Source organism: Protopterus annectens, chromosome 1.part0, assembly GCF_019279795.1.
Source record: "Protopterus annectens isolate FY-2018-M chromosome 1.part0, PAN1.0, whole genome shotgun sequence".
Taxonomy (NCBI): Eukaryota; Metazoa; Chordata; order Ceratodontiformes; family Protopteridae; genus Protopterus; species Protopterus annectens.
The window spans coordinates 1,253,989,915-1,254,005,170 of record NC_056725.1 but is presented as its reverse complement, the minus strand read 5'-3'; positions in this window follow the sequence as shown (position 1 = coordinate 1,254,005,170).

Sequence of the window (15,256 nt, the reverse complement as noted above, 5' to 3'; positions counted from 1 at the left end):
TCAATGAGGTGAATACCTTACCATACATCCTACCTTTTGCCATCATACATCTACCCTATCAGCTCTTTATTCTATCTGCTCAAAAGAGAAATCTTGCTTCACCAGTGTAAATAAAACTTATTGCCTACCCAAAAGACATGAAGCATAATACAATATATATGGCAACTATATTAGTTTAAAACTGCATGATAACTTCAACGTCTAAAAGATATGATCTTTGCTGAAGCATAAAATGGCCATTACACATTTTATATATGCAAAAACAATGGGTCTTTTTACTAGGTTAGAAACCTCATTTATATTTTGAGATACTGAATAACATATTAATACTGTAGAAGTAGCTTTCATCATAATCTGATATCTGATTTAGTATCTCATTCATTCTTGATCAGTATTTATTTTATTTTATTTATTTTATTTTACATTTGTTTACCGGGATAGTCTGATTGGACACAGGTCCATTTTCAGTGGAGGCCCAGGAAGAAAAGCTCCAAGTATCTTTTACAATACAGTTCATGCAAGAAAGTACAATACAGGGTCTTGGGCCTTCTGTGGAGAAAAGCTCCAAGTATCATTTACAAAATAGTTCAAGCAAAAAATACAATACTGTGGCTTTGGTACACATAACACATTTACATCTATGTAACAGTCATCTCAAAATATCACGTGGGTCTAAAGTCATAACACAGAGGAATTGGAAAAGCAATGATTTTACATTCAGACAGTAATTAAAGTTGTCCATGTAAATAAGATACAGTTAGCATTGGGATTGTTGGTATACTAGAGAGGTAGTAGATGTTAATAATATAGTGAAGTTTGTATAGATTAGAAGGTTTGTTCCTATAGAGGATGGTAGATGCTAGTTTTATTGGAGAAGTTAGTAGAGTATTAGTGTGGCCTACCCAGGGGAGTAGCATGAACAGAGCCAATTGTTAGTATAGTGGGTTTTAAGGTGCGTTTGGTGGTAATTAAAGTTGTCCATGTAAATAAGATACAGTTAGCATTGGGATTGTTGATATACTAGAGAGGTAGTAGATGTTAATAATATAGTGAAGTTTGTAGAGATTAGAAGGTTTGTTCCTATAGAGGATGGTAGATGCTAGTTTTATTGGAGAAGTTAGTAGAGTATTAGTGTGGCCTACCCAGGGGAGTAGCATGATTAGAGCCAATTGTTAGTATAGTGGGTTTTAAGGTGCGTTTGAATATTTTAGTTGAGGTAGTAGAAGATATGTGGCCTGGAAGAGCCTTCCAAGTTTGGGCAATTGAACAGGCATGTTTATGTACAAATTGGTCTTGCACTTTGAAAGGTTGCACCAAATATTCTGTAGTAAATGTAAAATATTAATAAACTGTTTCTTAAACTTTGTACTAATCACAAAAATTAGCCAAACACAAACTTGTCTGCAGACAACTGCTTTTTAATCATCAAGCAATACTTACTGTTATTCCAAGCAAGAGATAAATTGTCTGTAAAAGAGTAGATTCTAGAGATGTGTTTACACACCTGAAATCGCTGCATCATACAGAAGAAAGTATAAGCTCTCCACGACTTAAATCACATCCAGTTGAATCCATTCCTCCCATTCCCATTCAAAGTTTAACAAAACCCAGCTTTTAAAAATAATGCAGATAAATACCATGTCTGCTTAAAATTGTTTCAGGTGTAGGCAAGTCAGAAACTGCCAAAATATTACATAAAAATATTACAATGTTTTAGTTGCTGCTGTGAGTATATGCTCCAGTCTTACAATAAACCCAGCTGCCTTATTTATGAAGTTATTGCATCAAAGTCCAACATCTTAGCTTGTTTAGTCCTTTAAAAATGTTACTCCATTTAACAGCCAATACATTTTCCCCCTCACACAGTATATCAAGAGAGACAAAATAGTGCCTGGCTCATCCAAGTGCATAGAAATCTTCCATATTCATCTTGGTTTCCTGCCTACCCTTTTGCACAGTCACAGCCAAAATATTTATTCATTCGTAACCTGCTGTTAATTTTGGCACCATGTTGTCAACTGTAATAAAGCTGATAATAATAAGTAGGGCAACACCAAAACTTCACCTAAACACAAGTGTGTGCATTTACCCCTGCCCTCAAGATTAAACACCTTTTAATAAACAAGATCAGTGCAGTATCTGCAAAAGACTATGTGCATGTAACACAACTAGCTAACATCCAATAAAGAAAATCTATTTATTAATAAATATTACAATGTTTTTACTTAGAAGATAGGAGTGAAGGACAGTAAACAAGAAACAGAGGAATGCGAGTTCTTAACATTCAGTCAGCCATTCAACATCCTTTGATTCGCAGCAAATGTAGCTTAGTGTTGCTTTGTCATTCAAACTTATATAATAATTCCTGATTAAACAAGTCCAGTACAGTACCTGTAAAAGCTCAAATCATTATAATGCAATCAAATAAGGGCTAGTATTGTAAAGAAGATCTATTTTGTATTGAAAACTGCAGCCTTTTGACCTAAAAAGATCAATGGAACAGAGGAACCAAGAAACAAGTGTGGTTACATGAGATCCTTCTTTAGAAATATTTTTCAAATGCACAATGTCTTCAGAAGAATTTTGGAGTACATGTTTGATTTTTGCCTTTCTATTGTTGGGTGTACAAAATATTATTGACTTGTCCTGGAAGATTTGGTTTCATTTGTGCAGGACATAAAGGATGGACAATTATTTTCCATACCTGCATATTTTAATAATGCCTACTTGAAAGTATCTCATTTTTTTCTTTCTGATAAATAATTATGGTCATATAAAATGTTACACCTAATGATTTTCATCAGATTTCTTGGGCACAAAATTTTAGAAAGAACAATCTCTTTTAAAGATAATTTATGCTCTACTGACAAATCATTAGTCTCTATAACTAAACCTAACAACTATGCAGTGTACTCCTTTATTCACACTGCATTACTAATAGCTGGAATACCATCCCACTCCACTGAAGAACAGTCTGCAGCCTGAAAGACTTTGAATGCCCAACTGAAGCACCATCTGGTAGATAAATGGATCTACACCTGCACCACACCTGGTTAAACTGGTACTAATATAGCTCTATGAGTTTGAGCCATAACTCTCTGCTGAGCAACACTTCATGCACTAATATCACAGCTATACCCTCCCGTCATCTCATCTCCTTTTACTTCCTTGTGTCTCTGACCTGCTTCCTTTCTTTGGGCTGTTCAAACTCCTTATCTTATCTTCCTATGTCCTAGATTTTGAACAAGTCTTTATAGTAAAAAATATTCTTACATAAAATCTGAAAACCAATGCATACTAATGATATTGTACTGCATATACCCCCCCCCATATTTACAAAACAAATAATTTCATAGACAACACATTTAACTATTACTTTTAGTGAAAACTGTAAATGATGTAACTGATGTAAAGGATGTCTGAATAATGGAACTGTTGTTCACGAATGAAACTATGCAAATGATATCCATAATGTCTGTGTAATGGAGATATTCTCCCTGGCCATCCACTGAAAAAGAGTACCGCTCAGTTGGACTTTCCCACTAAACAAATGCCAATAAATAAATATTTTTATGGTATTAGATTTAATGAAAACATATGAGGAAGGGTCTGAAGAACCTTGCCTTAAGACGTAGAGGGAGAAATACCCTGTGAGTTCTGTCTATAAACATTTCATCAACAGGTGTGCCAGTTCATTTTGCCAGCTTTTCAGTAATGAATTCTATATACCTAATACCCTCTTCCAATTCAATGATGCCAGTAAACCACAGGTTTTACATCTTCCTTTGTCTTATATATCTGTTAATTTTTCTTCCAAATCAGTCTTCAGTTCTGAAGACATATTTCTGAAATGTCTTTAAATCATCTTTCCAACTCAAATAACTGATTTAATTGTGAAACATCGTATCCATGTTTTACATCCTTTTATATGGGTGAACAATATTATCCAATAAAGTGGAATTAATCCTTTGCAGTTCAGTCATAACTTGCTCAAATTTAGAGTTCTCTACAGCTTCTATAGATGTATTTCTTTCCTGGTATCTAGCTGATCGCAGTGAACAGTGCCCTGTGTTGTAACTGTAGACTTGACATTGTAACAACTCAGTTTTATCTAAAAGGCAGAAAGACTATCCAGGCATCAGAACTGCTGGTAACTGTAGTACCTCTATCAAAAACCAAGTTTGGCAGCAAATATGCACTTTTTATACTGTCAGAGAAGGAGTGCTCATAAAACTCATTACATGCTCTCTGCAGTGACATTAAGTCCAAACTACCTTTTTTTCTAATGAAAAGCAATCATGACATTCATTCAGCTATTTTTTTTTCATTAAAGCAACTGTATCCCTATACAATAAAAATGTGAGCTCCAGCCTCCAGGAGTAGGATATCATTGGGTATACACTGCAGAGAGATTGTGCAAATTATCTAATGAGCGGCAAAAGCATGCCCGAGATATATAAGTATAATCCAGTTGAAGAATAAATAAAAAATAAATCCAGTCACTGTGTAGTCCATTTCTCTGACCTGTTTTCAAATGGGGAGGAATTTGTTTACTTGTTTGTGAGATTATAGCTGTATTTGTGGGTAAACTCAAGTGTAAAATATGAAACTCAACTCATTTCATAGAAACATATATGCTGAATAGCTTTAATGATCAAAGTACCATATTATTGTGTTGAAAGTTATGCATATTTGCTTGTCAGGCATGAAAAAAAATCATATTGTCCTTTGTAAAATTGCATACAGATAAAATTCACCCTTCATACAAAATCAGCAATGTTGTTGATTTTCATGCTAAATAACAAGGTGTTTACAGTACAAATGTGTATAGTTTAGCTTTTCTGTTTCCTTACTAGATATGGAAACTACTGCTGCAGCAAATTAAAATGTGATAAATACAACACTGAAACTAAAATGTTTAAATGAGTTCTTAAAACCTGATGACAGTGGTAGAGAGGTGTTATAGACTGTGTGAAACGTTTTCATGGAAAATTAAAGAAGAAAACCTTGTGGAGATAAAAGTTACTACTTTACGATGTACAGTGTTAAATTATACTGCTTCAAGTACACAAAAATGATTTTTTGTGTTTTATTTTCTTGTCAGCGATAGCGTTCTCCAGTATTTTTAGGCTGCAACCTGCCCCATATGACATCATGGGTAGGGTGATGTACAGAAATAGGAAGAGTACATATTGGTGTTACACAGACATCTCAAGATTTTTAGTAACTCACCATCTAATATACATGTCTATATTTTGTGTGTACCACCTCCACAGAAACCCACACTCTCAATAAAGATATATAATCAAGCAAATAGTTCAAGCAACTTCCTTTTATTTGAACTACAACATAAAAGCCTCTCATCTGAAGACATAATTAGTTTTATTTACCTGAATTCTTTGCTACAAAATGCAGAATATAATATCCCATATGACATCATTCTGCAAGTGTGGATATATGAAAAAAATAAAACATAAACAACAGAGAGCATAGTTCCTGTTTTGCATAATAATAATATCAGCATCATTGTTTAACATGGGCTTAGGACCACAACAGTGATCATTCAGGAGTCTCCATCTGGCTTGCTTTGTCATGTAGGAAACACCCCTAAAACAGATATAAAACAGATCTGAAAGAAATTTACCCCGGGGATCACGTCAGTCGCCCTGCTAGACAGGGGTCCAGGAAAGTAAATAATGTGGGAAGAAATAGCCAGGGAATTGTTATGGCTAGGCTTGTATAGGCCCTAGGGCTGATAGCCTAGTACCAACCTATGAACCTATGAACCTTACCAGCCTCAGTAAGAAGCTGAGATCCCTCATAAAATCCTCCAAAGCTAGTTACAAAAATAAAATTGCCAAAAATTCCAAGGACAACGACAAGGCATTCTATAGTTATGTCAAGAATCTAAATGGCAATCCTCAGATCTGCTCTGAGCTACAACAGAATGGCATTAAATATACTTATCCCAAGGATATTACCAATATCCTGGCAGATCGATTCAGTGCCAGCTTCACCCTCCTCTCACCCCCTAAAGGGCCCATCTCAATACCAAAAGATTGCCAAATTCCAGTAATCATGGTCACACAGGTAAAAAAATACACTCTCCAAAGCTAAGAATACAGCATCCATAGGACCAGACGACATCCCGGCCCGGGCTGTGTACTACATGAAATACAAAATGAACTGGCACCTCACCTAAGTGTCATATTTAATCATAGCCTCACCTCAGGCTTCATGCCCAATGAGTGGCAAACAGCTACAGTTATCCCACTCCACAAGGGAGGATCCACGGGAACTATCGTCCCATCAGTCTGACGAGCCTGATCTGCAAAGCCATAGAATGCATTATCATGGAACTTATAAACAAAGACATTGGCAACCTTCAAACACTGGACTCCACCCAATTTGGTTTCATAAAGGTCCGATCTTGTCTCCTCAAACTGATTGACTTCTTCGAATCAGTCTCCAGAGCCGTGGACGAGGGTAAGGTGGTCCACACAACCTATTTGCACCTCACCAAGGCCTTCAATACCATCCCCCACTCTGGAATCATAAATAAACTTACTAAGCTGGGCATTAATCCCTATGTCTCTCGATGGGTTGCCAACTGGCTTACTGACAGAACCCATACTGTAAAAGTAGCTGACTCAAAATCCAACTCCAGACAAGTGACAAGCAAAGTACCTCAGGGTTCAGTCCTGGGACAGCTCTTGTTTTGCATCTACTTCTCTGAAGTACAGGCCAGCACTAAGGGACTCTGGCTAACAAAGTTTGCAGATGACTGCAAACTGGAAGCCATTACTGAATCCTCAAATGATGTGGATATTCTACAAAACGGCCTTGCAGAAACAGATGCTTGGTGCCAGAGACATGTGCTCAGGTTCAATGCTGAGAAATGCATAGTTATCCCCTTCAGGAAAAACCATGTACCCATGAATTACCACATAAGTGGCAGCACACTAAACACCGAATGTATGATAAGGGACTTAGGGACACAGGTGGACAGTGGTCTCACCTTCAATAACCACATAGCCACAACAGTCAGGAAATCCTTCTATGTGGCACACCTCATCACTAAGGGTTCTTCATCCAGAAAAAAGGAGGTCATTGTCCCACTGTACTCATCCCTCATGAGACCTATTATAGAGTACAATGCCCCATTTGGTATGTATCTCACAAGACATCTGCAACAATGGGAAAAGTCACAGAAATACCTCATTAAAAGAATCACAGGCCTAAAGAAGATGCCCTATGCTGACCGTCTAAAAAAACTCAAGCTATACTCTGTCGCATATCGCCTACTCAGAGGTGATCTCTGCTTAACATACAAGGCCATGTCAAACCCAGTGCTGTTGGACATGCTACACTTAAAGAAATCCCAATCCCTCAGAGCCACATGCTCCAGAGATCTAAACCTGGTCATCACAATGAACAAAACATGCTGGAGGGATAGGTTCCTGACCCAGAGACTCCCCATACTCTGGAATAGACTGCCCATACATGTCAAGCTGAGTGCCTCTTTGGCCCCCTTCAAAAGGAACCTTGACGATTGGATGGCAGATAGGAAATTCACCCTGGGGATCACATCAGTCACCCTGATAGACAGAGGACCAGGGAAGTAAATATTCTGGGAAGATATAGCCAGGGAATTGTTATGGCTAGGCTTGTATAGGCCTTAGGGCTAATAGCCTAGTACCAACCTATGAACCTATAGTCAATATTTCCCAACATAGTTGGTCTCCATTTTTTATGTTTTTTTTCCCTTCTCCCTTATTCCATATGTTTGTGTCTTTTGGCTTTTCCCGGTTAGGGGTCGCCACAGCGGAACTCCGGTCTGCTAATGATTGGCAGTAGAGTTTTACATGCTGGCTTGCAGGGCCTAATGCACAACCTTCACTGAAGGAACACCCATTCACACATGTCGCCACACAGAAGATGCTCTAACTGAGAATCAAACGGGCGATGCCTAACTGTGAGGCGACAACGCTACCGCAGCACCACCACCGCAGATTACAGATATCTTCTTCTGTTATACCTTCCTCCAGCCATTCATTCAGTATTTCTAGAAATAAACATCCTTTTCATCATTGATATTTCTATGTAAAAACTATATCCTAATCCATCTGAACTGGTGAAGATTTTTCTTTATCTTCCTTTATAACATCCATTAATCCTTTCCTCTGGATACCTATTTTTCATTTCTTCTATTACCTCTTTTTTCATCTTCTTTACTTTGCATACACCCCCTGTTTCATTCCTTTTTTCAAACATATTCTGTGCATATCTTTCAACTACATCCATAATTTCCCCTTGTTTATATTTTAACTGTCCATTTTCATTCTTCATCACATTCATTTTCTCTCATTATATCTCAGTTTCTTACATAAAAATGGGCAATCTTCTTTTCTCCCTTTTAAATAATATGTTTGTCTAAATATCATTCTTTCCATTTTTGTATTATATTTATATAATTTATTTCCTATATCTTCAACACTTCCACTGTCCCTTTATCTAATATTCTTTCACAAATTTATTTTTGCTTATTGTAAGTCATTTTTCATCCGTCCACATCTTCACTGCAATTTGATCTTCCCACAATTCACCTCTTTTTTAAGGCACTCCATTCCTGTAATTTTTCCTTTCAGTCTTTTAACCCCTTTTCCTTCTTTGGTTATATTTTCATTCTCTGCTATTGTTGCTCATACAGCCCTATGATCTGAAAGCTTTGCTTCTGTAATTCCATCTTTTATTTCTTTCATGTCACCTGTAAACACCTGTGTTGTAAGTAATCCCGTCTTATAAGTACTTTGTCTCCCTTTACCTTTTCTTAACCTACCATCATTTACACTCTCTCTTTGTCTCTGCATTTTTACACCTTGTGCTATTTCCTTTTCTCTTTTCTTAAATTACAATTAAAGCCTCCCACCACCATAATAGATATATTTACTATCACATAATTTTAAATGTCCTCAAACATTTTAATTTCATTTATATTTGTTTATGCATTCACTACTACTGTACTAATCTCTACCATCTCCCTTCTTACATCACACACTAAACTCAGTGCCAGCACCACCATTGTATCCAATATTTGAATCTCTTCATTTTCAGTAATAGTGTACTACCTGAACATGTACCACACTGTACAGTTCTCACCACTTTTTTTCTTTTCCGCAGCTTCTCAAATTCCACACTTTCCTTTTATCTGTATATCTTATATCATGTAAACAAATTGTCGCTGTATCTGTTTTTACTCCATTCAAACACCATCATTCTTCTAACATCACTTTTCATGCTATTCACATTCAGTGATGATGTGCTTATATTAACCTTTTCCCTGGTGTGTGTGTGTGTGTGTGTGTGTGTGTGTGTGTGTGTGTGTGTGTGTGTGTGTGTGTGTGTGTGTGTGTGTGTGTGATTTACTTCATCTGTCTGCCTACCTTTTCCCTCCCTACCTTCTCCTAATAAAACCTTTTGCCTTTTTCTGACTCTGAACTCACATATCCCTTCTCTTTTTCCTCTGTTTCTAATACCCCAAACCTGTTCCCCATTTCTACATGTATTTATTTTTATTTATTAGTTTCTGGAATTAATCTAGTGCATCATTTTCTATATTTCCTCACCCCCTCCACCCCCAGCCTTTCACCACTCTCTTTCACCCTTACTTCCATAAAACACTTGCTCTTCCTCCTCATTTTCCTTACGTTGTCCTACGTTAATTAGTGGACTATCAAACCAAAAATGCCCCTCACCTCCACATTTCCTACAATATAAGTTACAGTTTTTTTTTTGAATATCCAAACCCCCCACATTGCCCATACCTTCTTTTTGTACACACCTGAATTAAATGTGATTCATTCCCACAGTAAAAAAAAAAAAAAAAAGTGCTTTTGTCTGCCCTCAGTATTTAATACACCTTTTTTCGCATTTATTGCCATCATATTAGTCACATGCTGCAACTTGCTATTTTCTGTTTTTAAAGTTACATAAACTTCCCATTCCCCAGTCCATACTTTTCTGTCATTCACAACTTTTTTAATATGATGTACATCTTGATATAAGCTTAGAAAAAATGCATTAATTCATTTTATTGAATCTCAGTCATTCTAAATTGTAACAACAGTTGTATTTTTAACTGTATATTTACATTTTCATAAGTATACCCCTTTCAAGGAGATATATTACTTCTTTTTTCACACTGATTAACATTTTTTTCATTTAATGCAAATGTCTCAAAAGTTACTTCACAGAAAGGTTTGATTCCTATATATAGTAATGGCCTAGCATCAGATAAACTGTATCCTAAGGGAATAACATTGTCTAAAACATGGCACCTGTTTGTTGTTCACACTTTGTTTTCACCCTTACCGCATGCCTTTTCCTCCAGCTCACACTATCCCTAGTCTGTCTCCTACGTACCTGCACGTCATTCATTGGAACCTCTTATATTACTGGGGAAAAACTGCTGTCGGTATCTCTCTCTCTGTTTACTGCTTTCTACTCCAACTTCATATAGCCCAACACAGAGCAAGACGTTGAAACCATTTACTCCACTGTTCATATGTGCCTCCATTGTATCCATACCATTGTTTGTATGCATCCTTCTGTCTTTCTGTCATCTCCTCACTGTCACATATTTGTCCATTACTTCATTAACACACTCCACTGCATGGCCTCTGATTCTTCTGTTTCTTACATCTTTTTTTTTTTTTTTTTTTAACAGAGTCACCAAGACCCCTTGATGCCATGATATTCACCTCCAAAGCATATTTTTTTTCTTTCTGTTTAGTTTCTGTTTTTTCCTTCCCAGCTCATCTTCCTTCACAGTCCCCATCTTAGATTTAGTTATTACCAGTATCAGCCCTCTGGTAACACCTACTGATGACCTCACAAAGAGTCCTCCAAAAAGTAAGGAAAGTTCTTAAGTGCCCTGCCCAAATATCCCCTAGTTGGTATGAATACCACCTGTGGTCTTGCCTGAAAAGGGGCCATTGGCCTAGTGGGGCTAATCCAGTCAACAACATTTAAATACATTCCAGTGGCACACAGGGATAAATCCCTAATTATGGCCCAGACTACCTGGGTTAAATTAGTGGCTCAGGCAGTACCATGGAGGAGGACACTCATTGGTGATGTTTCCTAAGAGGAGGCATGGTCCAGAGAGGCAGACGCCTCAGAAGTGCCCAGCGAGCATGGGGTACTTGGAAAGGAAAAGGGGGTAAGGCATGTAATACATAAGAAACCAGCCACCAGATGGAAGTACAAATAGCCAAGCCCACAGAATATCCATAAAATCCAGGACTGTCTCCAACAACACATGAGTAAGTTGACAGAGTAGGAAGATGGCCAGTACACTCAGTGTGGATGTGGGACACTGGATGCTGGGCCAGTAATAATGCGGTTTGAGAGGACAAAAAAGTATAATTAAAACAAATTTGCAACTTTTTATACATCAATAATCTTACTCAAAGTATATTGTTCCTGGTCCCTAAACTGACTACCTAGGGAGAGTTTAATTAAGGCTGACATACAATACAATGAATGCAATTTGAGGTGCACACGCCTCTTGTTATATGCTAATGTTTTCAAAAAAGGAAATTTGCTTTGTGCGGAATTATTGAATCTGTTCTTGCCATAAAGAAATTAAGCAAATAAGGGATCATAGCCTGATCTCTGATGAACACAACCTAGATATGAAATAGGGATTTGGTAAACTGAGTGTAATTTTAGCATATGACTTCCAAGCCTTCAGTTGTATGTAAAGCCATCTTGCACTCTATGGAATAACATCCCATGTTTGTAGTGCTTGTACAATAGTAGAGTAAAAGATAGAATGAAATGCCTTTGTTAAGTGCAAATAAACAACATCCATTGATATATTGTCTTATAGAACCTCCACAACATGAGTATAAAAACAAATTAAATTGTGGTATAAAACTGACCTTGACTAAGCAAGTGTTAATAACCAAACACTGAAAGTGCTTCCCTGATAATCTGTTTAGTAATTCCCTCTCAAAGCATTTCCTCGGGATATATGTCAGGCTAATTGTTTTCTTTATTACGTTGGTCCCAAGCATTACCACACTTAAAAATAGGAGCTGTGTTGGATTCCTTCCAAAGATGTGAGATATAGATAAGCAAGGCATGGTGTTAAACAATCCATTATTTGTATAACAAAATAATCATTTTTTTTTTCATCTGGATAAGCTGTGCAATCTGTATGGATTTTATAACAGCTTAGCAACTAAAACCTCATTAACTTTTTGACAAATAACTCCCAGCCAGCTAAGTTTTAGCCTAGAGCCTAACATGTTTTAAATTAGACTTGTCTGAATCTAATTTTGCTTCTGTCACAAGGAAACATATTATGCTGAGTCGAAAAATATTTATTTATCCTTGCCAGCATTTTAATTTTATTTGTCCCTTACCCAATCCAAGTCAGTATGTCTGCCCTTATATCTTCATAGTTTTCTAAAACTGGGTTGACAATCATATTATTACTAGTGATATTAGTTGCTTCTGACCACTGTATTTTATTACTAACAATATGAGTTGTTATTGACTACAATATACTAATGTGTTCAGCAGATCCTAATGGTTGCAAGGGACATATTTTTTAAGATATGTATATCTGGGTTGCTAAGAGCAACATCTAAGCTATTTCCATCCCTAATACCAAAATTTACATTTTTATGTCAAGTTTGGGGACAAATCCTGCATGGAGCCAAATAAGCCAAGCTGAAATAAATTAGCAAAATCCATCTTACTTAAAAATACAAAAATGTATAAAAATATATATACACCTCCAACTGAAATAATAAAATTCTTATATTTCTAAATGCTTCAATTTTAACAGACAATTAATAGAACATGAATCATTCAGTCCAGTGGGAACCATGACATTTAATATTAACTGCCATTTTAGTTCTGATTTATCTAGATGTTCATTTATAACATAACCCCTCAGGTCTTTCTTCCTCTGCTCTAAAACTGCAAATTTTAAAGGAATGTGTAGGGTAATCAACAATATGCTTTTACAACCCATTAGTGCTTTCACATTTTTAATGTTCTGCTGATGCTCATATAGTCTTTCCTTAATTTTCTTAAAGTTTTTCCTACATAGAATGCAGGGCAATCCACACAGCAAGCAACACAAACTACACTTTTTGAATCACAGTTAAAATGATTTTAACTTTACTTCCATTAATAATGACAACATCCATTTGTAAAATATGTTTGCATTGAGAACAATGCCCACATGTCAGCATGCCCAGTATTCTATTACTTAGTATCTTGGTTTCCTCCAAAAATTATTTAAAACATCTGTCTTTCCTGTATACAATATGTGGACTGTCCCGTCATTTAAAAATGCCCATCCATAGAAAAAAAAAAACATTCCAATTCTTTCCAAGACTCTTATTAGTAGCCAGGCTATCCAAAGTAAAAGTAGTAATAAAATGCTTGGTGTTCTTAATAATATTTGCAGATAATAAACTTTCTTCAGCTGGTCTTGCTAAGCCTCCCTCAGATGCTTCAAAAGAATTTTTGTTAATAACACCCATTATCAGATATTGACTTGCTGAAAATTGGTAAATAAATTCCATAAGTCCTCTTAAAAATAACCTCATCTTTTATTTCTTTCAGAAAAGTTATAGGATAACCCCTTTTTAGAAACATATCAACCACCTTATCAAATTCGCTGAAAAAATTCTGATGAAGTTCTGTAAGTGTGGAAACAAAAGCATTAAACTTTAATAAACTATTTGGATTTTTGCTCATTTATTTTGGTTTGGCTTACTTAGCTCCATGCAGGATTGTGTGTGTTATTGGTTTGTCATTATTCCTGTCTCCAGAGTTGGACTAGTTTACAAACACAAATAAGTAATTTTCATACTTGACTGGTGATATGCATGAAAAAAAATTACCACACAAAACAAATAGACCTGAAGGGTGACATCTAAAAATTGCATTTTAAAGTAAAGCTCTACATTATAAGATAGTGATAGTTTCCTATAAAACCCAACAACAATAATATTTTGTTTGCTCATCATAATATGAAAGAATAAAATGCAGATAGGCAGATATTCAATCCAAATAATTAATACATTTATTGACTCACGTAAACTGATGCCCCTCCAGATCTATTTGTTCCTAAAGTTGTGATAGATATAAAAAACAGGAATGCTCAGTAGTAAACAATGAGTACTAAACCATGGGGGGTGGGATTCAATAAAGCCTACATGGACTTTTTTTCCATGTAGGCATAGTGGCATAGTGCTTACATGGAAGTAAGCAGATGTGCGATCCAGTAAACAAAGCTGAGGGGTGTGCATGAGTGCTCCAACATGGAAGTGTCCATGGCATGCAAATCACCTCATAAGCAGGTGAATTGCAAGCAAATGAGGGTGGTATAGCAATCCAAAACAACCAGATTGATGAACAAAAGTAGCAGCCGGACTGTAGTGAATAAATCCATTTAATAAATTCTGGTACCTCGGCCTTCACCTTCTCATGGAATAAATTTAATGCAAAATACAGTCACTTATAAATCATCCAAACATTTACATAATTAATTTACTTCTATAAATCAATTAAATAATTAATTTCTTAAAGCAACAATTGCTTCCTAACCCATAAAGACTTTTCTTAAACCACATACATTACTAAACATATCTTAAATACAATATTTCTTAAATAAAATGTTTATATTACACATGTTGTAAATTTATGATTTTATATTTCTAAATTCATCCCATTTGGAAAAAGAGTATTGTAATTTATAATGAATCTAGATTCCATTTCCAGTAACCTGCTTTGGAAACCTATGTTATTACCACCCATAACATATGTGGTGTACACAGTCAAGTCCGGTGCTAGCCTTACACATGTGTATGTTGGACAGCTGTGGACTGTACATGGTAGAGTGGACAGCTCACCATTTATGGCCATGAACATGGAAACTGGTTCCATCAGAAGCAGCACTGGCACCACCATGCCCAAGGTCAGATATGGTTGTAGTAGCTGATGGTGAGAGCTCTCTGCTGGGCTTGTGTCCCCCACAGGACCACCGAGGACCATGTGCCCATGGCCTACCACATGATGATGTGGGAAGCACACATCCCTCTGTAGAGCTGGAGGTACTGCCACTAAAGGAGCATGAGTATGCATGGTCATGTGAAGTCTCAGCAGATGGTGTTGCAGACCTACATCCACATGTCCAACTCCCAACTCCAACCAGATGTTCCATAACAGA